The sequence below is a fragment of the Ricinus communis genome, chromosome 2 (assembly GCF_019578655.1).
Source record: "Ricinus communis isolate WT05 ecotype wild-type chromosome 2, ASM1957865v1, whole genome shotgun sequence".
Lineage (NCBI taxonomy): Eukaryota > Viridiplantae > Streptophyta > Magnoliopsida > Malpighiales > Euphorbiaceae > Ricinus > Ricinus communis.
In genome coordinates, this window is record NC_063257.1 from 21311955 (window position 1) to 21317535 (window position 5581).

A 5581-nucleotide genomic window follows, 5' to 3' on the forward strand; every position below is an offset into this window, starting at 1 on the left:
TGGGTTGGAACTTCTTATCAAACCTCTGTCCAAGTAGAGCTCCAACTGCATAGTCACTAGCATCGCACATTAGTTTAAAGGGCAGTCCCCAATTAGGCGAAGCAATGATAGGGGCTGTGGTCAATAGTTTCTTCAATAGCTCAAAAGAAGATAAACATGCATCATCAAAAATGAAAGGTGCATCCTTAACTAGTAATTGAATAAGAGGCCTAGCAATCTTAGAGAAACTTCTAATAAACCTTTTGTAGAACCCATAAGAAACTCCTAACAGCCCTAACAGAACTAAGGGGTAGCAGCTTACATATTTTTTCTATTTTAGCTCTATCAACCTCTATCAATGCATGTGAAATCTTATGCCCTAGAACAATTCCCTCTCTCACTATAAAATGACACCTTTCCCAATTCAGCACCAAGTTAGTCTTAATGCACCTAGCTAACATGCGTTCTAGATTTGCCAAACAGTGAGAAAAGGAATTACCAAAAATAGAAAAGTCATTCGTAAATACCTCCATCGACTCCTCAATCATATCATCAAAAATGGCCATCATACACCGCTGAAACGTAGTTGGCGCATTGCATAGACCAAAAGGCATCCGTCTATAAGCAAAAGTCCTGTAGGGGCAGGTGAAAGTCGTCTTCTCTTGGTCTTCAGGTGCAATTGGAATTTGAAAATATCCTGAAAAACCACCAAGGAAACAATAAAACGAATGTCCTACCAATCTTTCTAACATCTGATCAATGAAAGGAAGAGGGAAGTGATCCTTCTGAATTGCATCATTAAGCCTTCTGTAATCAATGCAAACTCGGAATCCTGTAAATGTCCGTGTGGGTATCAGCTCATCCTTCTCATCGTGAATTACTGTCATGCCTAATTTCTTCAGCACAACTTGCATAGGGCTCACCCAAGAACTGTCAGAAATAGGATAAATCAAACCTGCATCAAGGAGCTTAATTACCTCCTTTTTCACTACTTCCTTCATGTTCTGGTTAAGCCACCTCTGCGGCTGAACTATTGGTCTATAGCTATCCTCCATAAGAATCTTGTGAGAACAGAAACTAGGGTTGATCTCGGGAATATCAACAATCTTGTAGGCAAAGGCCTTCTTATACCTCTTGAGAGAGTCTAAAGTCTTTGCTCGCTCCTCAGGTGTCAAATCTGCTGCAATAATCACAGGCAACTTTTCTTCCTCATGCAAGAATCCATAGCTCAAGTGCTTAGGTAACTCCTTCAATTCTAAAGCTGGGGGGTCCTCGAAAGAATTCTTTACCTTTTGCACTCCTGACCTGTCAAGAGAAAGAAATGGGTCAGTAGAACAGTTAGGCTCAGTAGCCAACAAACTAGCGAGCTGCTCCAACACTTGCTCATTAGACAGCTCCTCCTCATCTCCTTGCAATGCTACCTGCGAAAGATCATCAAGCAATATTTCTTGTAAATGAGACTCGACCACATCATCCAGAATATCAATAGAAAACACAGCATCATCATGGTCTAAAGAATGTCTCATAGTAGTAGCTAACTCGAAGGTAATGGTCTCATCATCTAACCTAAGCTGAAGCTTTCCATCACAAACATCTATAACAGCCCTAGATGTTGCAAGAAAAGGTCTACCTGGGATCAAAGGCACAGTACTTTCACCTTTCATGTCCATAACTACAAAATTAATAGGAAAAATAAACTAGTCTACCTTAACAAGCACATCTTCAATAATATCCCTAGGAACCTTAACAGTCCTATCAACTAACTGAATGCTCATTGATGTGCGTAGAATACACACATCTAAATAGGGTTTTTAAGGCAGAATTTATGTACATTTGGATGTGAATTGGTCCCAACATTCACCCTATGCGTTTGTTTGTGTGCTTTAGGTCCAAAAGAAGTTAAAGAGTGAAAAAGGAGAGAATTAGAGTAGAATTGGATGTCAAAGTTGCCGAAACAAGTCGAGTTCACACATCTCTAATCTGAACATGGCCATGTTACTTTTAACATTGGCCGTGTTCCCAACACGGGCACCAAAACGGGTCATGTTGGGTGCATTCACATCAAATAAAAAGAAGCGTAAAGGAGCACGACCACAGAGAGTAACACGGGTATTAGCACGGCACCGTGTTCCAAACACGCCCATTAACACAAGCCATGTTCCCAACACGGGCATCAACACGGCCATGTTCGTGATGACATGACGAATTAATTAAAAGAAACAGCAAGAGGAAAGAAAAGAACGGGGGGAGAACGTCCTAAACCCTAATTTTTCTCTTTCTAAGGGTTTTCTGAGCTGGAATCAAAGAAAAAGGAGACTTGGACCAAGATTTCAATTGGATTCCCTTCAAAGATTGAAGATTGGGCGATGTTCGTTGATTGGTTTCAATTTGAGTAAGAGGAACAAGAATCGATTCAATTCGAGCAAGAAGAATTGGGGCTGTTTACTCTCATCCAAGGGTGTAATCGGGTTTCTCTACCTTTACTCATTGTTGTAATTGAATTCTTATAGGTTTTGATAATGAACATGTTTAGCTAGATTGATTAAATCCATTGGGATTTCTTTCCTATGTTGGCTTAATGTTATATTGTTGGATTGTTTGAGTTAGTTTTGTATTCTTCTTGCTTTCAATATTAATAAGATAATGCATTATTCATGAGACATTGTGAATTGTGGTGTTTAGATTGCTTTATGTGATTAAGAAGTCCATTTGGCAATTGGAATTTTGAATAGCAAGAACTGGTTAATAATCACTTAGAGATAAGGATAATTAACTAGCCGGATTAAGAATTAACAAAGCTTAATAGAGGTGGATTAAAGCTTAATGCTAATTTAAGAATCAATCGTTAGGAAGAGATTCTAACTTTAGGTTATTAAGTTTAGGAATTCGGTTATCTCGAGAGAGAAACCGAATTCAGTTAAGAATTCGTCCATGGGTAGCATAATTGGAGTCATCAATCCTTTATCTTTTGTTTGATTGCCAACTAGTTTAGGTTCCCTTTGGGTTTGCTTTCTTGTCTGGGTTATTTCATTTATCCATTTACTCTTGCATCTCCCTTAGAACTTAGCTTGTAGCTATTAGTTAGTTTAGAAATTATTCATTATTCATTTTAGGTTAATATAACAAAGAACAAAGGAGTAACTCTAGGCTTTCACTTTCTCGAGAAAAACGACCTTAATACTCGCCATTAGTGCTAGACTGTATCGATAGGTACACTGCCTTAGATTTTAGCTGCATAGATAGCAACCATCACTCATCCTAGTGGGCTTAGGTTCACTCAAATCTAACTTATCAAACAAACTAGTGGGCATTAAATTAATACTAGCTCCTAAATCAGCTAATGCACCACTAATAGGCAAATCGCTAATAATGTAGGGAACAATAAAACTCCCTAGATCTCTCCTTTTGAGTGGCAGCTTGTTCTGAAGAATAGCTGAACACTCCTCATTCAAAGTCACTAATCCCAAATCCTCCAGCTTCCTTTTGTTACTCAAAATTTCCTTTTAAGAACTTGGCATACTTCGACATCCGCGAAATAGCTTCAATAAAAGGTAGGTTAATACGCAGTTGTTTAAACAAGTCAAGAAACTTACCAAACTGCTTATCAATGTTCTCTTGCTTAAGTCGAGCAAGGTAGGGGATTGGTGGCTTGTACTCTCTCATAGGGCTCTTCTGCCTGTCTTCCACCTTCTCAGCTTCTATCGCCTCAAGCTCTAGCTCCTTCCTAGCTGGCTTATCCTGCATGGAAACATCATCATCATTAGCTAATGGTAAAGAGCTAGATAATTGCTTACCTGATCGCAAGGTGATAGCCTTGCAATGCTCCCTCGGGTTTGACTCTGTAGTGCTGGGGAGCAATCCTTGTTGCCTCTCAGACAGCACCTTAGAAATCTACCTAATCTGACTCTCCAAGTTTTGAATGGATGCCTACTAATTTCTAAAAGCACTGTCAGTCTGCTGGAACCTCGTCTCAGTTGACGTGACAAACTTCATCATTAGCTCCTTCAAGTTAGATTTCTTCTCAGCTGGTGAAGGAAGCTGTGATGGTCCAGCCTGTTGCTGCTACTGTGGTGGCTGCTGATGCAGTCTCTGAAAGCCTAGTGGACCTTAGGCGTTGTTTTTTCTCCAATCAAAGTTTGGATGATTACGCCAACCGCGGTTGTATGCATTATCGTATGGGTTGTTCTGTTGTCTAGGTGCATTACCCATGTAGTCTACCTGTTCAAGATCAGCAGAAAAAATAGAAGATGAAGAATTAGAAGTCGAAGCAAACATACTTCCCGCATTACAGTTTGCACCGTAGTGCGGGCCACTGCAAAACTCGCAGCTTATCTGGGTTGCATGAACCGGCATTTGAAGCTGGTCTAACTTCTTAGTCAGAAGCTCCACTTGAGCTGCCAAGGCTGCTGTGGAGTGTAGCTGGTTAACTACTCCCTACTTGACTGGCCTACTCCTAGAGGATTGCCACTGGTAGTTATTCATGGCCATATCCTCTATTAGATTTTATGCCTGCTCCGACGTCTTAATGTTCAAGGCCCCACCTACTACAGCGTCTACCGTATGCCTAGTAACAAGGTTCAAATTGCTGTAGAAGGTCTGGACCTGCATCCATACTAATAGTCCGTGGTGCGGGCAACACTAGAGTAAATCTTTGTACCTCTTCCAAGCATCGTACATGCTCTCGTCATCGAATTGCACAAAAGAAGATATATCATTTCTCAATTTAGCAGTTTTAGCAGGAGGAAAGTACTTATATAAAAAAATTTCAGCCAACGATCTCCATGTCATAATAATGTTGGTTGGGAGCGACTGCAACCATCTTTTTGCTCAGTTCCTCGGAGAAAAAGGAAATAGCCTCAACCGAATGGCATCATCAGTTGTTCCATTTATCTTAAAGGTGTCGCATCTCTGGTTGGCGCTGGGTCTCGCCGCTACTAGCCCCCAAATTGTACATTATTTTGGACCATATGTATCACGTTTGACTCTATTTGAAGTTGTTGGCCACCACAGGTGGTCACAATATACTCATCTGTGTCCCCTCAAGAGAAGGTCTAGCAAACTCGCATATTGTCTTGGCTTCATCCGCGGCCCGGTTGTTGTCTCCCATCCCTGCTGGTCTATTCATAGGGGCTTCAAACTCTATCCGCACCTCCTCTTCTTCTTGCATATGCTTCCTCAACAAATGGAGGGATCGCTCTGGTTCAACAAGAGGGTCTACAGGAGTAGGATTAAAGCTCCTGGTCATTAACGACCTGAAATGGAAAGACAGCAACCAAAGAACACAGGAATTAATATAATAATAAGGAAAATATATAGAAAAAATGAAAAGACAAAAAAATGGCTAGATTAACACAAACACAAATTCACTCTAGTTCACACAAAAGAGTCCCCGGCAATGGCGCCAAAAACTTGATAAGCTATTTGTGTAGCTACAATCTAAGGCAGTGAACCTATCGATTCAGACTAGCACTAACGGTGAGTATCAAGGTTATATTCTCAAGCAAGGGTGATCCTAGAACTACTACAACGTTTTATGACATTTAACCCTAACAAAATCAATGAAGTTGTTATTCTATGATTAAATGTAAGCAAGTGATTAACT

General features: G+C 40.4%; 1 non-coding gene across 1 annotated transcript; it reads left to right on the forward strand.

Annotated features, from left to right (window-relative positions):
• The first annotated feature begins 4597 nt into the window (after nucleotides 1-4597).
• On the forward strand, nucleotides 4598-4704 carry LOC112534401. Its single transcript, XR_003078691.1, has one exon. It is a non-coding gene; the product is annotated as a small nucleolar RNA R71 (small nucleolar RNA).
• The last annotated feature ends 877 nt before the right edge of the window (nucleotides 4705-5581 follow it).